This window comes from Haliotis rubra, unplaced genomic scaffold (genome assembly GCF_003918875.1).
Source record: "Haliotis rubra isolate DU_JTF1 unplaced genomic scaffold, ASM391887v1 Scf230, whole genome shotgun sequence".
NCBI classification, from domain to species: domain Eukaryota; kingdom Metazoa; phylum Mollusca; class Gastropoda; order Lepetellida; family Haliotidae; genus Haliotis; species Haliotis rubra.
The window spans coordinates 146,120-161,060 of NW_025766337.1; the positions used below are offsets into that span (position 1 = coordinate 146,120).

Genomic DNA, 14,941 nt, shown 5'->3' on the forward strand with positions numbered 1-14,941 from the left:
ATTTGGTGTTCCACATAAGACTAACCACAAATCTTTCATATGTAATGGTTAAAAGAGTAACAAAAAACAAAGTTTAGTGGTTCTTTAATTCTTTTAAAGTTACCCTAAAAGACGTCTTCACAATAGAAAAATACATTGCTATTAAAAATGATACAATCAGCCTATTCAACAGAAAATGGAATGTACTTAACTATATTGCCCATATATTAGCGCTCACCTCTATTGCCGTTTGTATATGTTTGATCACCTGTAACTACCAATGTCAATGTTTATCGTGTTATAAATGCCGAGTCATTAGCTAACGTTCTCTCAGTTCCGACCGACACTGTATCTTATTTTGAATGTACTTTAATTATGTAACCCACTGAGTGTAATAAAGAAAAGATTTATAAAAAGTATTCATAACATCACATTCAACATTATTATATGTTAGTGATTTGAAAAGTTTACAAAAAACTTTGTCCTTTCTCCGTGAATTGCATATCTAAGTGATAATCTACTTCGACTTCCCAAACTGCCTATTTTTTAATTCTCAAACTTGTATTCACAGATTCCTGAGAGAGACGTGTCAGTCCTCTCGTCATCTGACATATTCTTCTTAGTTTGTATGTTTGCATGCCACCGCTTCACACTGCACGTATGGTCATGTTCTCAGACGAAGATCTTCTAGTTTCATCTTACTTTTATGAATGCATGCAGTGAATATATTTCTTTCAGATATCTCTGTGATACCGAACCTTCCGAAAGTTCCAACGTTTGAGTGTATGCCATATAAAGAGAAGTTCAAAAATCGGGTAACATTGCGTTCACATCAGAGAAGGAAACATGAACTTGCTTATAATTTCAACTGTGAATTGTATGTCAGGAAGATTTTATCATTCTGCAATTTTATCTTTCCCATGTATTTCAAAGTATTCCATGCCATCCAAAACATTTTACATCATGTAACAAAAAATAAAGCTTAACCTGAGCTACAAACATGCGTCCGTCTTTGTTATTGTAATTCTCAAGAAGTCGCCTCCTGTGGACCTGAAACAGATATCCCTGCCCTAATCAGTGGATTGAGTTTGCACTCGTACACTTTCAAAATGATCACTTAGATATGAAATTGACGGAGAATGGACAAAGTTTTTGTAAACTTTTTAAATCACAAAAATATAGTATTGTTGAATGTGATGCTATGAATACTTTATTTATAAAACTGAGGAGAAACTGTAGCACGGCATGTTGACAAAAATCCTATTCGGTCGAACGAGGGACCACATTGTGTAGAATTGCAAGCCTGTCACTGAGAAGTATGGACATAGGTTTGAAGCTTACTACTATAAGGGGTTTATGCACTACATCCCGATATCAAATTTCCAAGATTAGACTCAAAGTGACGAAAACCAGTTATGTATCAAGCCTATTCGTCTCCTCTCGCCGCCATCTTTGACAATTTGTATGCCGTTTCGGGATGCTATGACTGCCGTGTTGGGATGCTGTGAATGCCGTTTTGTACGCTCGGCGACCGTTCTCGCGCGCTCTTGTAGCTGATACGCGAGTTTTGTTTCCATTTCCAACGATTTTTCTTCCATTACAGATGTATTGTTTCGGTTTTAGAGGATATTGTTGCAGTTTTGGAGATTTTTGTTCTGTTTTGGTGTATATGAGTTCAGTTTTGATGATTTGTTCACCGTTTGTATGGTAGGCATGATCTGCACAAGTTAACTTCCGTAACACTAATGTGATATGATTTGAATATCACTGTGATCGGAAAATGACAAATCACAGACAGAAATAAATTGTTTTTGTCCTTCAAATACTTCAGCTGGAAGAGTCCACTTTTAGATCAAAGGGATGCCACTAGTTTACAATTGCGTAATCAACAGTCAACAGACCATGACATGATTTTTTAAGACTGTAGGCGAATTGGGATGTAGGCGAAATGAGAACATGCCTTTTGAATCACCGTATCGCAATACGTATCAGTTTCATGTCTGAACCGGTAAATACAAGTATACCGGTCATATTGACCAGCCGTAGTACAGAGCATGAGACTGTCATGTTAACTTGCATCAATTAGCACAAGGGGTATGTCTTGATATGAGGACAGGTGGTTATCAATCACAGATACATGAGAAGGACAATGCTTCAGTGGATTATCTGGATAAATGTGATGTAAGGGTCTGAGTACAATGTGCCAGTCTATTGTGGCATGTCATGATTTTATGGAGGTATTGATACTACGCTGACACCATGCATCTTGTTTCTGTTCTAAATAGTTCCACGACTGACCACCACAACCATGAGTAATCAGAACTACGACAACAACCCTCCTCAACCCAGTACCCAGAATATCCAGGTTAAACCAAACACGAAAGGACACGCAGAGAGGGTTAACGCTGCAGGAATTGTTCATGGTGGAGTTGGCAACACTAACATCAATGTGGTCCAGGCACAAGGTGAATAAATACTATTAATGGTGCCAATGGTCAAATGATGCTTTTTGATTTTGTCACTTTCAGACACTTCCGTGAGGCGCTGTATACATCGGAAAAATGCAGATTTCAATTGTGTTCAGATGTTTCGGAAAGGTTCCTAGTAAATTATAGACAGTGTAGCACAACAGGGAACCATATGGAAGCAGCAGATCATCCAGCACCAGAGTAGTTCAAGTTGATATCTGTACAGCCCCTGTGGAGACTACCACTGTTTTGTCCAAATTCAAATCTCTGTAGGATATCACAGATCAGCTTACTGTTGCATATGGTATATCTAAGTTTAGGTTGCGTTGTCAGTAAGTTAATATTGTACGATGAATGTATTTTGTGAAACATTTTATACATTTATTGACAAGTCAATGACAAACTAGACTGGCAACACAGTACTGAAGCCTCATACATCAATGATAGAATTGACAGTAGCCACAAAGGGCGTACGTGTGAAAAACTCTTAACTTTGATTTTATTTGGTTACAGGCGACAAGGAACGTGTAGAAAAAAGAGGTAAGTAGATGCAATCTCTCATCTGAAAATAACATGAAGTAAAAGAACATTTGTGAAGGGGCGTAATACCAAACTAGAACTGGTCATCCTTGTGTTGAGAGGCGACTAACAGGATCGGGTAGTCAGGCTCGCTGACTTGGTTAGCACATGTCATAGCATCCCAACTACATAGATCGATGCTCATGATCTTGACATAAGATGCGGATGCTTTACTAAGTACAAACATGATAATGTGTGTTCATGTGTATGTATACGTGTCCCACGTAGGGTGAGCTGAACATACAACGAAGGTTTCAGAAACGGAAAGTGGAGGCAAGTTTTGTTTCCTGAAACATAGATATAATAATTAATAAATAAATGTGCATTTATATGCCTGCTCAAGGCGCTACAGTGGGAATGTATAAAGATAAAAGTCAGGGAGTGTTGAGTGGAGTTAAATGTCACTATGATACTTGGAGAACATATGGGTCTTTAGTCTTGATTTGAATTTCTCAAAGGTTGGACACAGTTTCAACTCTGATGGAAGTGAGTTCCAGAGGATAGGGGCAGTGCTGGAGAAGGATCTTGAGCCAAATGTCTTCAGTCGATATTTAGGAACTTGGAGGAGATTTTGGTCACTTGATCGGAGTTTACGCGTTGGACAATGTGGAGTCAAGAGTTCAGATAGATAGTCAGGGCTGGTGTTATGGAGGCATCGATATTTGATACAGAGAAGCTTGAACTCTATCTAGCTTTTACTGACAACCAGTGGAGGTCTATGAGCACTGGTGTCATGTGCACATGACTTGGTGTTCTTGTGATGACCCGTGCTGCAGAATTTCGCAGCACCTGTAGCTTAGATACTAGTTTACCACTGATGCCCTGAAGCAAACTGTTGCAGTAATCTTGTCTTGATGTTATTAGACCATGGGCAAGTACCTTTGCAGCTTCTGCGGTTATTAAATGTCGAATGTTGCTGATGGATCGGAGATGATAATAACAGGTTCGACTGATGTGGGTAGCCTGTTTCTCCATGGAGAGGTGTGAGTCCAGAAATACTTCCAGATCTTTAAGGTGGTCACTGAGAACTATTTCCGTATCCGCTTTCAGAATGGATTGTTCTTCTACTCTGGCCAGCTGTTGCTTAGTGCCAGTCAGCATTACCTCTGTTTTTTCTTCATTCAGTTGTAGCTTATTTGTTGTCATCGATGACATTGTTGTTGTCGTACAATCAGATATCCGTTGGAAAGACACCTGAAGGTTCTTGAGTTTGAATTTGTCCATCATTTGTGTATCGTCAGCATATCCATGGTGGAGAAGCTTAAAGTGTCAAGATAGCATCTTACTAGATACTAGATACTAGTATGTTTCTACTCTGAATGCAATGGATGGAGATTTTTATACGAGTTTGTTTGTTCGACTGATTCTACGATACGAGGAATTTACTACTCCACCACGATAGACCGATTCAGTCTGTCAATCTAAACGGGCGCATGCGTCGATTTGAGCCACTCAGAAGACCAGGCGCGCTTTAAGGATTTGTTAGATTTACTTCCGAGGCCAAACGATGCATCTGCAGCGTACCTAGTGCCACATTTTTTTATGTCCCAATTAGGACTTAGCTATCTCCTAATTAGGTGATACTATCTCCTAAGTAGGACTTTCAAACAATTCAAGCATTAACCTACTCAGTGTGTGTGATAACATGCGTCTTGCCGTCCGCCTTGATATGCTTCCGTACATTGTCAAGATGGACTCCATAAAGTCAACATCTCTCCTTCAACTGATGATTCAGTTCTTGTAGCTCATCGACTCCATGAACCAGACACAGACCAGGGGAGTTAGAACATGATCTCATATGTTGGCTGGATTAAAGGGGCTAATTCTAAAATTATTGTCCTCCTGGTGGGACAAAGAGCATTGCAAAGAACATTTAGGCCCACCAGTGATTATAGTGATAGAGACAGACGGTATTGTTCCCTTGACTGTAAGAGGGATCCAGTTTCTAAAATAGGCTTTGGCTGAGTATCCAGCGTGAATATGTATGTACATATAATCTGGAAAATCTGCATATAGATCAAATCTGAACATTGAACATGACTCCTCCCTACTGGATATCAAGAGAAACAATGTAACACTTTACACACTGACAGTACACACGTGGACTGTATGGGAGCCATACAGCCATTTGCGAAATGCACTAAATCACGTAAAGATCGCATGTGGAGCAATTATATACTCTATACATGCTGTTTTGGAGTTTATGTACAGAGTGCATGTAACTGATTCAAACATGAAATCATTGTTCAATTACAGTAAAATCACCACTTGTATTCCAAAACATGATTACCCAGAAAGTGTAAAACCACAGCGGGCTATTAAAGCCACTTGGTCAGAGTAAAATGTCAGTATCTGGGGTGACCACCAGGTCATCGGGGACCCACAGAAGAAAGGAGATGCCGAATGCTGTCTTGGGGAATGTTTTAATACCATTGCTGAAGAGCTGTGTGCAGTTCTTGTAGTGTCTGAGGTGGCGCAAGCGTCGATCAAGAGTATTCCATAGATGTTCAATGGTGGACAAATCGGGTGATCGAGAAGGCTAATGTAACAGCTGAACATTGTTTCGCTGGAGGAAGTCCTGTCAGACACGTGCAATGTGAGGTCGTGCATTGTCATACTCCAAAAATCAAACGCTGACGTTGATGGAAGGAATGACGTGACACTGATCTGGTCTTCTGGCAAAATGTCTGGCTTCCCGTAGACAATTGCGCACTGTCTGGTCGGAGATATGCCGCAGTCCAGGAATTGGATTGTTGTAGATGATGGTGTAAATGAGAAGATGTCTCAACCGGATCCTGGGCGTTGTGGTGGTATCTCTAGGTCGACCTGACCTGTGTCAGTCATTAACACTCCCAGTATTGTCGTATCGGGTCCATAGGTTTGAGATGGTCTTTCTGAACACGCTGAAGTGCCATGCAGGGCTCCAGTTAAGTGCCGTATCAGCGTATGTACGGATAAAAAATACGCACGATGAGAAGGAAAAAATGAGAAAACGTAGCAGATACACACCACAGCAATGCTGTGCGGTCTTAGAATCATTATCAGACGTATTCATCTGCAAAAGTATTGTTTTATTATATATTGACCTGTTTACACAACAGTAGCAATGTTGTGGTGCTTATATGAAACGAAACACAAGAAAACTGATACACCATTACATTCCATTCAGTGCTCTAAATTTACTCTCAGTTGTTACTTTCCCAGTTCTGCTATATTGAAAAATTAAGGAGTACGTACTCTTGATGTTAAAATTTTATCTGGAGCCCTGGCCTTGCCATCCCGTGGTGCGATTCCCGTCCTTGTAAACGGCCAATGGCGTTGTGGCGTTGAACTTCTGTCAGTCTTTTCATTCTCTTGTCGTCTATAGTGGCTTAAAGCAATGCATTTGGAGTATGGTTGATGTGGCTTTTTAAAGCCTACAGTCATAGGCTTCAGCTCAAGGTGATACACAATTTCATGATGCACGTGCATTACACTACAGCAATTCACTACAGGCGTAAGTGTAACGTTACGTTTTTGTTCAGAGTTTCTTTTTACAAACGTTTTGTCGTCGGCAACCATTCCCCCACATGTTGGGATTTAGCATGAAGCGGTCTGTGTCAAACATTTTCCTAAAATTCAAATCTTTCCTATGTATAGTATATATTCACAGCTGCAAACTACTCTCGCGATCTTTTGCTGCAAATTTTGCAACGTTTCTGAGTTATGTATGTATAGCTCAATTAACTCAATGTCACTTCGAGAGACAAGCCCTCCATCTGCGGGGTTAGTGAGTGAGTGAGTTTAGTTTTAATTCGCTCTTAGATATATTCCAGCTATATCACGGCGGGCTGAGGACACCAGAAATGGGATATTCACATTGTACCCACGGGGGAATCAAACCCGGGTCTTCAGTGTGACGAGCGAATACTTTAACCACTAGGCTACCCCATCGCCCTCCGCAGGATGAATTTCAGGGATGTGTCAGGGAGAGTTGGGAGACTAGAAAATATGAATCTGTTTTAATGATCTGAAATAATCACACATGGTTTTGTATTTTAGCTCCGGGATTTGCGCGGACAACTGTCGGTAAAGGAGCGTCAAAAACGAGGTAGGTGTCCATCAAAACATTTCCACATCTGTTCCATCTTAGTTCGTTATGTAAATACACCGAAAATGGATGACTGCCTGAAAACTGTGGTGGGATAAAACTGCCTTTGGGACCGGTTAAACAAATACAGAAACTATTCCACCTCCACACGTTATTGGACGACTGTTCACCACGTGTAAGTTTTGGGACATTGCAGGCTGGGGTAAATGTAGCAAGAAGAAACAGAGCTGCTGTGATAGAGGCCTTGGCCGATAACGAAAGTAAAATGTCGTCAGTTGTATGTCAATGTTGTATGTCAATCCATGCTAACATCACAATTGCGAAAGTGTCATATAAACAAGATCTGTGATGCATAAATTAAAATATGTTTTATCATAAAAGATTAATAGCATATATGAATTTAATTGAAATTTATAACCATTTAAAACTGATTTTCCTATCAACAGAGAGAAGAGATGATGTCCAAAATCTGGAGTTGAAGGTGTGTAGTTCCCGTCGAATTATATGTTATCTTAGACGTAAAAGTCTTAGTGCGACTATGTTGGCCGTTTTCTCTGGGCACAGAGGCCATTTTTGCCATGTTCGGATGTAGTTCTCTTCAGCTCCATGGTCGTTTTCTCGAATTTTGTTTGGGGTCCGTTTTCTCCGTTTCCCAATTCTGTGACGCACTCATTGCATGCAAACAAGGAAAGAATGAGTTTAATGATCCAAAATTTTACAATGACCTGAATGTTCACCCTAATAATCTTATGCCTGTTTTTTTTTACATTTCTTTCCCTAAATGTATAGTAAACGCAAGGCAAATAATGATACAGTTTCTGACTATGAACAATGTTTGATGTTCTGTTTAGATTCAGTGTAGAGTATCAGTTTCAATTCTTAAGTGTATACTATTGAACATAGATCTAGGGAAATATATGCATTATACCACACTGGGTCCCTTGTGAAACAGCACGTGTTAAATAACGAATGAAACCGCATTTCTGATGACCCATTGGTCAGCTGATGTCTGCTCTATATTTAGGCCTACAGGGTTATCAATAGATGTGAGTAGCCGCACAGCAAAACATAACAAACTTGCTTCAGCATTTCACGTCCTTTACAATTTGATAGATACAATGTTCAAACGAAGACTTTCAAGATAAGCCTGCGTGTCTCACTGAGTGACCTGATACAGTGTCACGAGTCAATTGCTCCACTGATAATGTATTTTCCTACTGATTTCATGATCTTACACCCACTTGAAGCAAAGTGAATATTGTCGAAAGTATCCATGGTGTACTGTCAAATATAAACATATGTATCTATATTTTGAATTTCAGATTGAGAAACTGAAAGAGGAAGTGGAAACGATCCAACAACAAACATATGGTATTCAGACTTTTTTATCAGAACTTAAGTGTTGCAATATAATGTGTATTTATTTAAATATCGCCTATAGAGGAAATGACTGACAGATCTGTTACATTTTCAGATAAACGTGAGGACATACAAAACATCGAGAAGAAGGTAAATACAATTCTAACAGATGTATATACAAAGTATAAAGAATATACGAAGTTGTCTAAAGCACGTCTAGAGTTAACAGAGCCAGTCCACAAAATAGTACCATGCCAGGACACCCTACCCTCTCCCACCCAAGTGTGTGAGAATATACAAACATACGTTTGTATTGTAGACATGCAAACATCATGACCATCACCTTTAAGGCCAGGGTGGTTTTTGGACAAGGGCCGTCTTTTATATCAGATCTGCAGACAAATGGTCCCGTCAAAACTTGCTTTTTCCGCCTCCAGAAGGCTAGCTCACTACAAAGTGTTGCCTCTTCTACTGTAGCATACATGGGGAAACTTGAGAGACGTCCCTCAGACAGTATGTTGCTGTCTTCGAAACCTCAAAGACAGCTCTTCCAACGTCCCTGATAACAAGCAATAATGTATTTAGCCTTTACTTTTGTGTGACCAAGTGGGATGAGTCTAACAACATAACACAAAAGAGTTTATCCAGTTCATTCCGTATTCCTAACTTTCTGTGTGATGAAGCACATGGAGCAGCCTCTCAGTATAGCTTCTCTCCCTGTCTGCTCTCACACCCACTCTGTCTTTGTCTTAAACTCTCACGCTCGCTCCCTCTCTCTTATCAGTAGATCTTTCACTCTGGGCCAATGCTGGGGCAGTCCCCAAACACTAACCCATGTGTCTTAAAGGAATCTCTCCATTACCTTCAGTACTTAGGTATAGATAAACCCTAAACATCCTGTTACTAAAAAAGAAATACCATTTTCCTAATTTTATCTGTTGACTCATGCTTATTGCTTGTCTCCTTCCTGGGCTGAAGCGCAACAAGTATTCCATATGGTGGAACACTTGTATCTTCTAATTGAAGCTACCACGATTGGCCTTAAAATGTTGAATAAAACAGACATATGGGGTTGGAAATCTGAAAATCACTACTCACCATGAGAAATATTATCTTATCATGACTCATCTGGCTTGTCTCCTTTTTGAACGCGTGGAAAAAGTGGCTCCCTTCACAGACGCTACTCACCATGAGTTATGCTTCAGTGGCTCTCTCCTCTCGGACTTGGCCCTAGTGGACGGTTGAGAGAGCGCCTGTGTCTTCTTTTCGGCACTATATCCTTTTAATTCTTAGTTATTACCCTATACATTACCTTCCTAGGAGTATCCTTCAACAATATGGTTTGAAATTTATTCGTAATTTTCACTGTTTATTCACGGGTTTGTCTGTGTTTGTTCAGTTGTTTACATTTCATGAAAACCTGTTTTCGTTGTAGATTTCGATTCTCTGCTGCAGACCCGCATTCATTGTGCCCTAGCTGCACAACACCATGCACTTCCAGCTCTCGCTGCAACCTTTGTCAGCATTTAACCAATATTGAATTTAATAAATATGTTTTCTGTGTACTTAGGCGTGCTAAAGACAAATCCAGTCATGGATAAGCCAGGATAAATCAAGTCATGGATAAGCCGGCTGAGTCCCTCACGTGTCAGCTGCTGTCAGACGACCCTCTTCCTTCCAGTGATTCGCCAGAGATGTCCTCGGAGGATGGGCGTGGGACGTTGTCCGCCACTTTGAAGAAGAGGGCTGCCACTTCGGACATCCCTTCATCGCAGACGAAGAAGAAGAAGCCATCCTCTACGCAGAGACAGCCACACCCCCCTAAGACGGCGAGCAGCTCTACGGCAGACGTCTGCGCAGACGAATAGGACTTTCTCGGCCGAGATTGTCCCGATGGAGGAAAGAGGTCTCTATGATGAGCTGCCGCTCATCATCCCGGAGATACATTACCCCAAGAAGAAGCAGGCCTCAGCAACGGTAACATCAGCACAGTTATCTACGCAGTCCGAGGTATCTACACTGACGGCAGATGAGCGATCCCTGGACCATATCGCTACCAACGCAGAGAGGGCAGCTCATCTATCACTGCAGACATTCAACCCAGGGGCCTTCATGCAGCAGTTTCTCGCAGCAGATAATGGAGATGATGGAGAGGCGCTTCGCGCAGGAAAGAGATCAACCAGCCCTGGACACCACCCGCAGAGAGGACCCGGACCTGCACAAAGGACCCACCGCCGACGACACATCGGAGAGGCCTTCCATTGACGACTGCAGATGAACAGCCTTTGAAGGCCATCGGAGACAGGTCTTCAGGGACAATCATCAAATCTCACAGATCGTCAAGGGATTCGCCGAGGCATTCACAAACCAAGAGACGCCGCTTCCACGCCGATCGCCCTACAGACGCCCTACAGACGCAGCTCTACAGGCTAATGTCCACGCAGGTCTCCGTGCAGGTCTCCACACAGGTGTCCACACAGGGCTCCTCGCAGGTCTCCACGCAGGTCTCCGCACAGGTCTCCACACAGATCCCCAGCGGAGGATGATCAACGATCCCAGATCAGCGCCCCTGAAACAGAGGACGATGGCGGTATTATCTTCTCGGACGCAGAGATAAGATATTGGATGGCCAACGGACTGGAGTTAGCGTCACCCTCTAAGGAAGAGAATGCAGCACTCACGTACCTGATGAAGGACGATGATGTCGACACGATCACTCTACCGCCAATTGATCCCATCTCGGAAGTTCCAGAGAACTTGGACGCAGCCTTCAGGAAGGCAACGAAATCCCAGGCGCCGAATATTCCACAGTTCAACGCTAAGAAGTTTTCTCTACACAATATGGACCCCTTCATGAAGGCACAAGAGATCGATGATAACTACAAGGTTATCAACGACGCCCGAACCAAGTCTTATAAGATTGACGACAAAAAGCTGGCACAGATAGAGACGATGTCCAGAAGGATGTTCTTCGGCCTAAACAGATCCAGGGCAGTGAATGAGTTGCTCATCACCAAGTTCAAGGACTCTACCGCAGAGGAGGACCGGATGATCTACTCTGCTCTACTCATGCAGAAGAAGGACCAGCAGTTTATGACGGACCATCTATCATCCATCTCAGCAGCGTTGACGTTGGCGAGACGACAAGGACTACTGGCATCCTGCAACTGGAGCGAACGCTTCACGAAGTCGCTGTACAGAGCCCCATGGTCGACATCATCCATCTTCGCAGGGGAGATTGACGACGTCGCCAAAGAAGTTACCAAAGACTCCAGAGAAGTCCTCATGATCAAGTCCATCGATACACTAGCCAGTATCATCAGGCAGACGTCCCATCGCTACTCGGACAAGTCGAAGTTCGCTGGCATCCAGAAGGCAAGAGACAAGAAAATGAGCACCTTCAGACTAGGGAAGGACTCCTTTTGTCGCCCAGCCGGTAACTTTAGAGGACGACCCGGGTGAGGCAGGGCACCAAGAGGCGCCAAGGATCAGAAACGATAAAGGAGGGGTTTGGAACGACTGGAGTCTTCCACCCCCAGCCGTTCCTGTACAACCTTCACAAGTGGGTGGACGTCTACAAAACTACTGGGAAAACTGGGGAATCCTTCAAGATCCATTTGTATACAGCATCCTAAGAGACGGCAACTCCGCCATTGACAGACGAACCTCACAGCCCACTCGACAGCGAGGCTAAGAGAAGCGGTCACATCTCTGCTACAGAAAGAGGCCATAGAAGTGGAGGACCAGGACTAGCTCTCACCAGGATTCTACTCCCCTGTTTTCCTAGTGCCAAAGAAAAACTCCAAAGAAAAGTTCCGCCTCATCTACAGCATGAGGGCCTTCAACAGAGATTATCTACGCAGACCACCAAAGTTCAGCATGATACATCTACCACAACTCCTACACCTCGTCCCTCCGATGGACTACATGGCCAGCATAGATCTACAGGACGCCTACCTGCATATTCCTGTACATCCGGACTCAAGGAAGTACCTGAGGTTTATACTGGACGGACGACACTACCAATGGAAGGTCCTGCCATTTGGAATATCATCGGCCCCCTGGTTGTTTACAAGGGTGATGAAGCCCATAGTCACATACCTACATCATCGAGGTCTACGCAGTGCATTCTACCTAGACGATGGGATTCAAGTACATCAAGATCCCAAGCATCTCAGACTACAACTGGACTTCACCATCAGACTGCTTACACAACTGGGGTGGCTAGTGAATCTCCTCAAGTCGGACCTAGAACCTACACAGGACCTGCAGTTCCTAGGAATCCGGTTCATCACAACACAGAACCGTGTGTAGTGTGTGGTACCAGAGGTGTGTGATGGCTCAAGATACAACAGACGATCTCTACAGTTCTACATAGTCTCTCCGTGGCCAAATACAACGACAATGGCAGCTCTACTCTCTCCCTGTTGGGTCTCCTCACGTCGCGCAGCAAGACATGACAGCCAGAGGGAGACTACAACTACGCCCACTACAGGTCTTCGTCAATGCTCATCTGGACGACCCGGAACCCTTCGGACTCCCGGACGCACTACGCCCATATCTACTATGGTGGACCCAGAGATCGAATGTTTGCGGAGGCACCTATTTAGCAGAGCCGGAGTGCAAGACGCATCTCTACGTGGACGCATCGCTCCAAGGTTGGGGAGCACATCTCGACGACGAAGTGTCAGCTGGGACATGGACCAAAGAGGAGAAAGATCTGCACATCAACATGCTGGAAATGAAAGCAGTACTAAACGCCATACTCCACTGGACAAACATTCTGGAGAATGCTCATCTGATGGTGCATACGGACAACTCCACAGTGGCGTTCTACATCAACAGGCAAGGATCGACAAGGTCGGCGAACCTCCTGGACCTCTGCTTTCAACTGTTCAGCATAACAGACAACCTGAACATCCACATAAGAGCATGCCACATTCCAGGAGCCAAGAATGTGATAGCAGACGCACTATCCCGTCCAACGCAGCCATCCCCAACAGAATGGATGTTACATCCAGAGATCTTCAAGCAGATCATACAAGAGATGGGAGCACCACAAGATTCAACAATCAACTGATAACATTCGTCTCACCAATACCAGATCCACGAGCATGGGCAACGGACGCTCTAAGCATCTCCTGGGAAGGACTAAACGCTTACGCGTTTCCACCACCAGCTCTAATACCGAGGGTGTTGCAGAAAATCAGCCAGACGAAGGACCTACAACTGATTTTGGTCGCGCCTTACTGGCCAGCGAGAATATGGTTCCCCATTCTCATACAAGAATTAGGACAACCTCAACTGCAACTACCAGAGTGGACGAATCTACTAGTACATCCTCACACAAAGCAGGCGCACGGCAACCCAGAGGTGTTCCGGCTACACGTGTGGACTGTATCAAGGCGTGCTTGAACAAGAGAGGATATTCCGCCAGGGCAGCGAAAGCAGTCACACTAGCTCTACGCAAGTCTACACGCACCTTGTACGACGACAAGTGGCGAAGCTTCAAGACATACGCTGCGAGGACCGGCTTTACAGCCATAAAGGCGACACACCCTCAAGTGGCGGACTACCTTTGTCACCTACGACAAACGAAGCGGTTAAAAGGGTCAACCCTCTCAACTTACCTAGCGGCATTGAGCTCAGTCATCTCCATGAGGACAGGTGCAAAACTGACGAAAGTACCAGAGTTACTGGCCTTACTACGCTCTTTTAAATTGGAGGACCAACAACAGAGATTTAAAGCTCCGGCGTGGGACCTCAACGTAGTTCTACGACATCTCACCAGTGACGTCTACGAACCATTAGAGAGGACATCCTTCGAGTTCTTGACGCAGAAGACGCTGTTCCTGATCGCCTTAGCAACAGCAGCAAGGATGTCGGAAATACATGCTCTGGACTTCGAGAGAACACGATTTGATGAAAATCAAAACACCGTGCATATGGGACTGAGATGAGATGGGAATCAACTGCCAGGTCAACCGGACAGACTATTCCACGTCCCAGCACTATCATCAGTCCTTGGGTCACAGGATACACAGGACATGTTTTTGTGCCCAGTCAGAGCATCGGAAATCTACCTACAAAGATCCAGGAGACGGAAATTCAAGAGTCTTTTCGTCCCGATATTGACAGCGAAGCAGACCTAGGTCTCCCGCACTACGATATCGATCTGGATCAGAACTGTCATACTACGGGCCTACAAAGCAGCAGGACTAGATTCTCCAAGAGCCTCCAACCCACACGAAGTTAGAGCTCTGGCGTCAACACTCGCTCTACATGGGAATTGTTCTATCAGAACGATAATGGATGGCTGCTATTTGAAATCGAACATGGTGTTTGCCAACCATTACCTGAGGGACATCGCCACCGAGGACGTCTCCGGCATTCACCATTTCGGCCTGCTGGTTGTTGCACAACAGTTGACAGTCCCTCAAAGGTGCTGAGACGAAGTCTCGCCCTT

General features: G+C 43.8%; 1 protein-coding gene across 1 annotated transcript in view; it reads left to right on the top strand.

The window, feature by feature from the left end:
* LOC124278024 (poly [ADP-ribose] polymerase tankyrase-2-like) overlaps positions 1-14,941 on the top strand; it is a 169,620-nt gene that overhangs the window by 139,448 nt on the left and 15,231 nt on the right. Inside the window, exon 3 of the mRNA XM_046713759.1 lies at positions 8,591-8,625. The gene's annotated coding sequence lies outside the window, so the exon portion shown is untranslated. The remainder of the gene's footprint in view (positions 1-8,590; positions 8,626-14,941) is intronic.